Source organism: Equus quagga, chromosome 10 (assembly GCF_021613505.1).
Source record: "Equus quagga isolate Etosha38 chromosome 10, UCLA_HA_Equagga_1.0, whole genome shotgun sequence".
NCBI classification, from domain to species: Eukaryota; Metazoa; Chordata; class Mammalia; order Perissodactyla; family Equidae; genus Equus; species Equus quagga.
This window is the reverse complement of record NC_060276.1, coordinates 66,623,988-66,633,707: the sequence shown is the minus strand read 5'-3', so window position 1 is coordinate 66,633,707 and position 9,720 is coordinate 66,623,988. Positions and strand designations below refer to the sequence as shown.

At 38.8% G+C, this 9,720-nt stretch overlaps 1 long non-coding RNA gene across 1 annotated transcript in view; it reads left to right on the top strand.

The window, feature by feature from the left end:
• The first annotated feature begins 1,793 nt into the window (after window positions 1-1,793).
• Window positions 1,794-9,720, top strand: part of LOC124245786 (uncharacterized) — a 101,025-nt gene continuing 93,098 nt past the window's right edge. Inside the window, exon 1 of the long non-coding RNA XR_006890346.1 lies at window positions 1,794-1,978. This is a non-coding gene — a long non-coding RNA (uncharacterized LOC124245786). The remainder of the gene's footprint in view (window positions 1,979-9,720) is intronic.

Sequence of the window (9,720 nt, the reverse complement as noted above, 5' to 3'; positions counted from 1 at the left end):
AAAGTTTTCACCTTGGCTGTGAATTAATGGAGCTTTTCTGCCCCTAGGTCTCTGGGTCCAGCAACTTTCAATTTGAAATACCACTAAATAAAACCAGTGCCTCAAGGCTTTTTTCCCCCCTAAAATTGATTAGCTGCTTCACAAGCCTATTGTTTTGCTAATGCTTCTTGCTAATTTTATTTAGATGTATTTCTTTAAAATGCAAATAGTCATTTGTTCCTGACAGAAAAAGTCTTTAGAATCATCAGATCAAAACTTCAATAGGTTTCACTCACTTTTCTCCACCTTTCTACTTACGATTAAGTCACTGCAGAGAGATGTTGTGTACCTAGTTCAAAATAAATACATTTTGTAGTACAACCAAGAGTTGGGATGGGAAAAGATGATTGAAGTCACAGATCCCCTGAAATAGTCAGAAGTGATTTCTCATTTACTCTAGGTTGTCTGTCTGACTCCTTCCTCCCCTAGTATGGGTCTTTTCTCAAGAGTTCAGCAGTACCTTTTGCAATTGACTTCTGGTGTCTGCCCTATCACTTTCCAAGATGTGCTCAAACATGCCTAAACCCCAGGAAATGACACACCTTAAGCTTCAACTAAGGCCTCTTCACCTCACAGCACTCATTACTGACAACACAGATTGGCTGCATGCAGTGCTTTACCCAGGAACGGCCATTCATCAAGGCCCAGATGTTTACACAATTCTCTACCATCACCCTCTATTTGAGGGTGACTATCAAAGAAAGAAAAAGTAATGATGCAAATGAATACAGTAAGAGGTGTTCTATGTTGAGTTCTTGTAGAAAGCTAGAGACAACATTAGACTGTCGAGAGAAACTATACCTTTGGAAACGGATTAGGACCTCTGAATTGTCTTTTCCTTACTTTGGAGCACAAACCTTCCCCCACTAACCTTCCACAGGATTCACAAACAACTTTCAGCTTCATTTTTTTTTTTAAACGTTTTGGGGGCTGGCATCCAGCTAGTGTATTTTCCCGCATGGAGAAGGACTAAAAAAGACATACGTTTTGATAAACATAGAGGCTTCCTATAGGAGTCAGGACTTGAGCTGAGTCTAAAAGAAGAGAAAGACTTTTAGGCTGGAGAATACCATCCTAACCCCTTTATGAAGATGCTTTCTGTTACAGAATTAAACAAGGAGGCAGCCTGTTTTGAAATCCAGTTTTGTCATTGATTCACTGTATGAATTTAGGCCCAAACCCTTCCCATCTTTGTCTTCAATTTTCCCATCTTTTCAATTAATTGGTTTAAGTAGATAGTGTTCTATAGGGGAGGGGGTGGGGGCGGGGTGGGGGAGGGGGTGGTCACCGAGGTGAAAATATTTAAGTTCTTGTCCACTCTAACACTTGCTAGCTGTTGCAGCTTTTGGGACATTGCTTCATGTCTCTGGGTCTTAGTTTCCTTATCTATAAAACAGGGAAAGTGAGTCCTCAGCTTACCTTATAATGTCAGAATTTGGTAAAATCACATAAAGATAGGTTTGTCTATTATAAAATGCGGCACACTTGTGAGGTAAATGAAAGTTGAGGAGAACGACAGCTATCTAGAAATACGGAAAGAAAAAAGGAATCGGAGCAAAGGTAAAACAAATTTGGGATGGAAAAAGAAAAAAACAAATGAAGGGAAAGAAAAGGAGGAAAAACGAGGGAATTTCAACAGAGATAACAAAGGCTGTGAGGGGAAATGCAACCAGTCAGGCAAACTGGGGGAGGGGCGGCAGGCAGCTGGGTCACGTTGCCGGCGGAGCCATTTGAGTTCTGCACGGAGGCTGGGCGCGGGGCCGATTTAGTTGTGACGCCCACCAGGCTTTCATCGCCCTATCCCCTAGGGCGCATCTAAGGCCTAAGATGGCGGCGTTTGCGCCGGAGGCAAGTACTCCAGGCGAACCAGGGGTGGAAACGCGGCCAAAGGACAAATCTACGAAGGGAAGTCCAGAGACTGGCCCATTTTTGTGTTGTGGTGAGTGCTGCGCCTCACATCGGCTAGAAAAGTGGCCGTTAGCAGGCTACGCGCTTCGGGATCGCGTGGCCAGCCTGCGTGGGGGGAGGGGCCGGCCTGTACTTCATTTTTCTCTCTCGCCTCTCTGCAAAATATCGGAGAATAATTTCTCTGTCCTTAATCACCTTACCACCGATGAGGCTAGGTGGTTGGCGGAAACTGGCTCCTAGGAGGGATTCTGGGTCGTTTTCCTTGTTTAAATGGGTTTTTATTGACACCGTGTCGTTCCAAAACGAAAGGAGCCCATCTCCCCAGAGCACTTTCAGGACCAGCCTAACCTGTTGGGGCTGCTCCTCCTTATTTCCTTCCTGCTGCCTTTCGCTTGCAAACTTTGTAGTTTTGACAGTCTAATCAGTTTGTAGCATATTTATTATGGGCTAGATTAAAATTTTTTTCTGTGCCCTTTATACCCCAGATGAGGACTTTTGGGCATATAATGCTTAACATTTGTTCTGGAAGCATCTCAGAGGTAGAGGTGTGTGTTTTTTATGTGTGTATACAGGTGATCGTTGGGCGAATTGCTACTTTATTTTGTGAATTCTCGGCTTGATTACTTATTTAGTAAGGAAAGAGCTAGATTTCCCATGTTTAAATCTCTTCGTGAAAACAAATTTATGTTAAGCATAACATGTTTACTATATGGAGAAGACAGTTAAAAAATTACATCTAATTTATTGTTAAATGCTTCTGTGGTTAAAAGAAATTTCAGTTAAGAAGTGCCCATATTTCACTCATAAGTTGCTGGAGAGTGTGAATTGCTACAACCTTTTGAAAAAGTAATCTGGCAAGATTTAGGGAAATAGAAAATACAGATATCACTTGACTAAATACTGGAACCTAATAGTATGACTCTTTAGAATCCATCCTACAGAAATAAAAAGTATCAGTATGTAAGGATACATGTACAAAGATGCTTTTCCAGTTTTGTTTTTGGGACAAGTAACTGGAAACAACCTGTATATCCATCAATAGGAGAATATTTGAATAAATTGTGGGACATTCATATTATGAAATATTTTGCACCTGTGAAAACATTTACCTCTTTTTGATCTAGAGAATGCTATAATGGATTGTTATATCAGAAAAGTAAGTTGCAGAGTACTGTAGTAGGTTTCTGTTTTTTGGTGGTGATGGGTTGATGAAAGAATATAAGATTAACTTTCTGTGTGTTTTTTGTGGGGCTTTCTATATATGTTATGAAATACTTAAGACATATACAAACATATAAAGAATAATACAATGAACCTCTGTTCTCACCAGCCAATCAAAAAAAGTAAAACATTACTGTTACAGTTGAAGTTCTTGTGTACCCATCCCTGATTGCATCTCTCTCTTCCCTCATCCCCAGAGGTAACTATTATTTTAAACAGTGGTTATTTTTTGCAGGCATTTCTTTCTTTTTTTTTTTTTTTTTCCTGAGGAAGATTAGCCCTGAGCTAACATCTGCTGCCAATCCTACTCTTTTTGCTGAGGAAGACTGGCCCTGAGCTAACATCCGTGCCCATCTTCCTCTACTTTATTTGTGGGACGCCTACCACAGCATGGCTTGCCAGCAGTGCCATGTCCGCACCCCGGATCGGAACTGGCAAACCCCGGGCCGCCAAAGTGAAACGTGTACACTTAACTGCTGTGCCACCGGGCCAGCCCCTGCAGGCATTTCTTAAACTTTTGTGACATATGAACTTCTTCTGGCATGGGTTATTTTTTTATAAATCTTGAAGAGTAATTTTAAAAAGAAAAGTCCATTAAAAACGGTGAATTTTTGAGTGCCTGTTATCTGGATTACAGCAGCAGTGGCCATTTAAAACAACTTCTAAATTGAGGGGAGAATTTAATTTTTAAAAAAACCAAAACCAGGAAATAAGTATTGGCAAGGAAGTAGAGAAATTGGAACCCTCATACATTGCTGTTGGGATATAAACAGTACTTGGGCAATTTCTCCATAAGTTAAAGATAGAATTACCATACTTCCTTGTCAATGCTTGTTATTTCCTGGTTTTGGTTTTTTAAGAAACTACAACCATCCTAATGTGTTTGAAGTGGTATGTCATTGTGGTTTAGATTTGCATTTCCCTAATGACTATTGATTTGGGGCATCTTTTTATGTACTTGTTGGCCATTTGTATATTTTCTTTGCAGAAATGTCTATTCAAGTCCTTTTCCCATTTTTTAAATTTGAGTGTTTGTCTTTTTGTTCTTGAGTTGAGAGAATTCTTTATATAGTCTGGATAGTAGACTGCTATATATGATTTGCAGATTTTTTCCCCATTCTGTAGATGTTTTTTACACTTTCTTGATAGTGTCCTTTGGTGTACAAATTTTTTAAAGTTGAGGTCTAAAGTTAGCTATTTTTTTGCTTTTATTGCTTGTGCTTTTGGCGTCAAATCTAAGAATCCTTTGCCAAATCCAAGGTCATGAAAATTTATTTCTGTGTATTCTTCTAAGTGTTCTGTGGTTTTAGCTCTTCTCTTTATGTCATTGATCCATTTTGAGTTAATTTTTGAATATGATGTGAGGTCGAACTTCATTCTTTTACATGTGCATAGCCATCGTCCCAGTGCCATATGTTGAACAGACTGTTTATTCTGCTGTTGAATGGTCTTGGCACTCTTGGCGAGATCAGTTGGCTATAGATGTCTGAGTTTATTTATGGTCTTTAAAATTTACTCCATTTGTCTCTGTGTGTGTCCTTATGCCAGTACTACATTGTTTTGATTACTGTAGACTGTAGTAAGTTTTAAAATTGAGAAGTGTCAGTCCTCCAACTTTATTCTTCTTTTTCAAGATTGTTTTGGCTATTTAGGGTCCCTTGCAATTCCCTATGAATTTTGGGATCAGCCTGTCCATTTCTTTTTATGTCATATAAAAAAAATAAGAGGAGATACAAACCAAAAATATAGTAATACTGGCTTTTATATTTACCTATGTAGTTACCTTTACCCGTGTTCTTCATATGCTTTTGAGTTATTATTATCCTTCCATTTTAGCCTGAAGAACTCCCTTTGGCAGTTCTATTAGCAATGAAGTCCCTCGGCTTTTGTTTCTCTGGGAATGTTTTAATTTTTCCTTTCGGTTCTCTTTTGACAGATTTATTGAAATATAATTCGTGTACCATACAATTCACCCATTTGAACTGTACAATTCAGTGTTTTTTAGTATGTGTGCAGCCATCATCACAGTCAATTTTAGAACATTTTCCTTACTTCAAGAAGTCCATATGCTTTAGCCATAACCCCATACTCCCTTGAACCCCACCTCTCCAGCTCTAGGCAACCACTAATCTACTTTTTGTCTTGATAGATTTCCCAATTTTGAACATTTCATATGAATGTAATCATATAATATGTGGTCTTTCGTGATTGGCTTCTTTCACTTAGCATAATGCTTCAAGATTCATCCATGTTGCAGTATGTATCAGTACTTCATTCCATTTATGGCTGAGTATATTCCATAGTATGGATAATATCACATTTTGTTTTTCTGTTCATGCATTGATGGACATTTGGGTTGTTTCCACCTTTAGGCTATTAAGAATAATTCTGCTAAAACACTCATGAGCAAGTTTTTGTGTAGACATACGTTTTCATTTCTCTGGGTGTATACTTAAGAGTGTTATTGCTGTGTCTTATGGTAACTCTATATTTAATTGTTTGAGAAACTGCCAGACTCTTTTTCAAAGTGGCTGCACCATTTTACACTCAACACCAGCAGTGTATGAGGGCTCTAACTTGTCTACATTTTCACCAACTCTTGTCATTATCTAAATTTGCTAATTTATCCAATTCTAGCCATCCTAGTGGGTATGAAGTGGTATTTCATTGTAGGCTCCTTTCCCACAAGGTTCATCCCTCGATGTTGCTCTTTACGGAGGTGCAATTTGAATATGCCCACAATCACCCTGGGATGACAGTGGTTTTGTTAGGGCTGTCTTTCTGTGACCACACTCAGCAGCCAAACTCCACTTACTGTGAACTGATTTTTTAATTGTTTTCCACAATGCCCTGGGGGTATAAACTACTCCAGTCAAAATATGGGTCCTTTGAAGGAATAGTTTCTGAGATTAGTTTTTGCTATTTGTTCTCACCCCAGGAGGGCTCCTCCCAGTTGCCTTTATTACCCAGTTCTCTCCTGCAAACTAACAGACCTACAGTTTAGTCTATATTTTGAATCTCCTCCTAATCGCCTTTCACTTTAACCTCACTGTTTTTTTAGGACTCCTCAAGGCTTGACTTTCTCCATGCTCTTGCAAATGAAGTCAGTCCTTTGGGAAGAGATTAGGAGCTATCTGTTTTAATGTCTGCTTCTACCCTCAAGCAAAAGCTCTGAACCTGGTCTCTAGAGGTGGGGCTAGGGAGAATGGCAAGTTTCTCTGTGACCTGCTCCATTAGCTGAATGCTTGGTGGAGGGGAGGGTGCAGCCAGAGGTCCTCTCAGTTTGCCCCTCTCTCCTCACAACCCAGGGCAAGAATGTTCAGAGCCTCAGTCTTCTCCATGCACCACACCCAATTAAACCCCACATTCCATCAGTGGGGGCTAGGCAGCACAGGGAACCCTTACCTCTAAACCACACTTGATCAGGACTCTACCTTAGCAGCTGGCAGCTGTGGGCTGGATGAGAAACACTGATGCTCTGTTTCTCCTGGGAGGAAAGCCTCTGAATGGGACCTGTGGGGAGAGGGAGCCCTATGTTCTTGGCTGCAGGACTCTTGAGTGGAGTCTCACTCCTTCTTGAGTTGGGATGGGAGAGGGAGGGAGGGAGTAGTCTTCGTTCAAATGCCACAGACTCACCTTTCTTAGTGAATTTTTGAAGATGTTCTTGTATAGATATTTTATTATTTGCTGTTTGTTCTTAGAACCATTTCCAGTGGCTTTAAATGGTTGTGGTTTTTAAAATAGTTTTCACTGGGGAGCAGGTCACTTGAACTCCTTATGCTGTCATGCCATAAGTTGATCTCTTTATTTTTGAAATCCACTGCCTTCTGGCCTCCATGGTTTCTAATGATGAATTACTTCTCTTGCTTTTAAGATTTTCTTTTTTTCTTGAGTTTCAGCAGTTTGATTATACTGCATTTCAGTGTGGATCTCTGAGTTTATTCTCTTTGAGATTCATTGAAGTTTTAAGATATGTAGATTGGCCATTGTTTCTTCAGATATTCTTTAATGCCCCTTTTCTCCCTCCTTTTCTTCTGGACTTGTCATTTTGCATGAATTGGTACACTTGATGCTGTCTATAGGTCTTCTAGGCTCTTTTCATTTTTCCTCATTTTTTTCTCTTTCCAGTCCTCAGACTGGATAATCTTAATTTACGTATCTTCATGGTAATTTATCTTTTCTTGTGCCTATTGAATCTTAAGTTGAACCCCTCTAAAATTCAGTGAATTCTTTATTTCAGTCATTGTACTTTTCAGCTTAAGAGTTTGTATTTGGTTCCTTTTTGTAATTTCTGTCTCTTTATCGATATTTTCTATTTATTGATTCACTGTTCTCCTGGTTTCCTTTAGCTTCGTCTATGGTTTCTGTTAGCTCTTGGCATATTTGTGACTGTTGATTTTCTAATAAGTCTAATGTCTGGTATTCCTCAGGGACACTTTCTATTAATTATCTTTTCTTTCTGTCAATAGGCCATACCTGCTTGTTTCTTTACGTGACTAATAATTTTTTGTTGAAAAGTAGACATTTTGCTTTTTATAATATGGTGGCTCTGGAACTCAGAGTATTCTTCCCCTCTCCAGCGTTTGCAGTTGTTGCTTATTGTGGGCTGCAGTCATCCATTTGTTTGATGGCTTTTCTAAACTACTTTTTTTTGCAAAGATTGTATTCCCTGTCAAATGTGGTCACTAAAGTCTCCATTCCATTACCTGAGTTGTTAACCAGTGACCTGATTAGATTTCTTTAACAAAATTTGCAGCCCCTGTCTTTGTTAAGCACTGTCCTGGTTGTAGTAAGTTTCTGATTAGATTCTCGAATTCTGAAAAAGTTGGTAAGAGTTTTTGCCAGCTTAATCATTTCAGTGGAAGGATGGATCCTAGGAGCTCCCTACTCCACCATTTTTGGTGGTGTCTTCTCATCCCATACATTTTTATTTATTGTGTCTTCATTATAATTCAGTTCACAGTACTTTCTAATTTTGCTTGTGATTTCTTCTTTGACTTATGGGTAGTAAAGAAATGTATTGTTTAATTTTCAAACATTTGTGGAATTCCAAATTTTTCTTTTGCTTTTGATTTCTTTTTTAATTCCATTTTGTTGAAGAACATGTTCTGTGTGACTTGAGTCCTGTTAAATTTAAATTGTTTTTTGGCTTAGCACAAAGCTTTTAACTGTGGCTTGTGGGTCAAATCTAACCTGTTACCTGAGTTTGTATGACTAGAAAACTAAGAATAGTTTTTGCATTTTTAAGTGGTTTAAAAAAATTCACAAGCAGAATAATATTTCCCAACTCATGAAAATCATGTGAAGTTCAAATTTCAGTGTCCATAAATAGTTTTACTGCCACACAACCATATTTATCTATATGTATATTGTCTGTGGGTAATTTCACGCTGTAACAGCTGAAGTGAGCAGTTAAAACAGTGACCACATGGCCTGCAAAGCCTACAATATTTACTAACTACCTCTTAGTGAAAGAATTTGCTTAGTCCTAGTTTAAACAAACATCTCTTGTATCTATATCTCTAAATTATGCTACTACCACCCCGCATTGTCATCAAAAACAGATTTTATGCTATAATTTCTCTCTTTTTTTTTCCTGCTTTCCCCCCCAAATCCCCCCAGTACATAGTTGTATATTTTTTTAGTTACGGGTCCTTCTAGTTGTGGCATGTGGGACACCGCCTCAGCATGGCCTCATGAGCGGTGCCATGTCTGCACCCAGGATCTGAATTGGTGAAACCCTGGCCAGCCAAAGCGGAGCGTGCAAACTTAACCACTTGGCCATGGGGCCGACCCCTATGCTATAGTTTCTCTTAAACATGGAATAAAATTATTCTTTTTGCCTCTTACCATTTTACCAAGTTGAAAGGCAGGAATAAAAGCCCACTGAACAAAAATATTGCTGACTGATATATGAGAAAAACTATAATGTTCTTATGCCAATAATGTTTTTGTATTGAATCTTTCCGAACGTCTTTTTCTTCTGTTCTAATTTCTTTCCAAACTTAAATAAGTTTACCGAAAATAATAAATATTAAAACATTTTTTGTTATTCAAAATGATCTATCTTTACTAATGTACATATAAGCGTTCTGCATAGTTTTAATCAATTACTATAATCAATGTTAGTTAAGAATATGTTTTTTTTTTAAGATTTTATTTTTTTCTTTTTCTCCCCAAAGCCCCCCGCTACATAGTTGTATATTTTTCGTTGTGGGTCCTTCTAGTTGTGGCATGTGGGACGCTGCCTCAGTGTGGTTCGATGAGCAGTGCCATGTCCGCACCCGGGATTCAAACCAACAAAACACTGGGCCGCTTGCAGCGCAGCACTTGAACTTAACCACTTGACCACGGGGCCAGCCCCAAGAATATGGTTTTATATTCCATTTTTCCTTTTTAATGTTATTTTATACAAACAATACATTTATTTTGTACCCATCAAGATGGGCCACAGAGCTGTGGTTTCAAATAGGTTTTTGGTACTGAATTTCTATTTCTTTTGTTTTTACCTTTTGACCCCCTTCACCCATTTCTCCAACCCCCGCCCCCCAC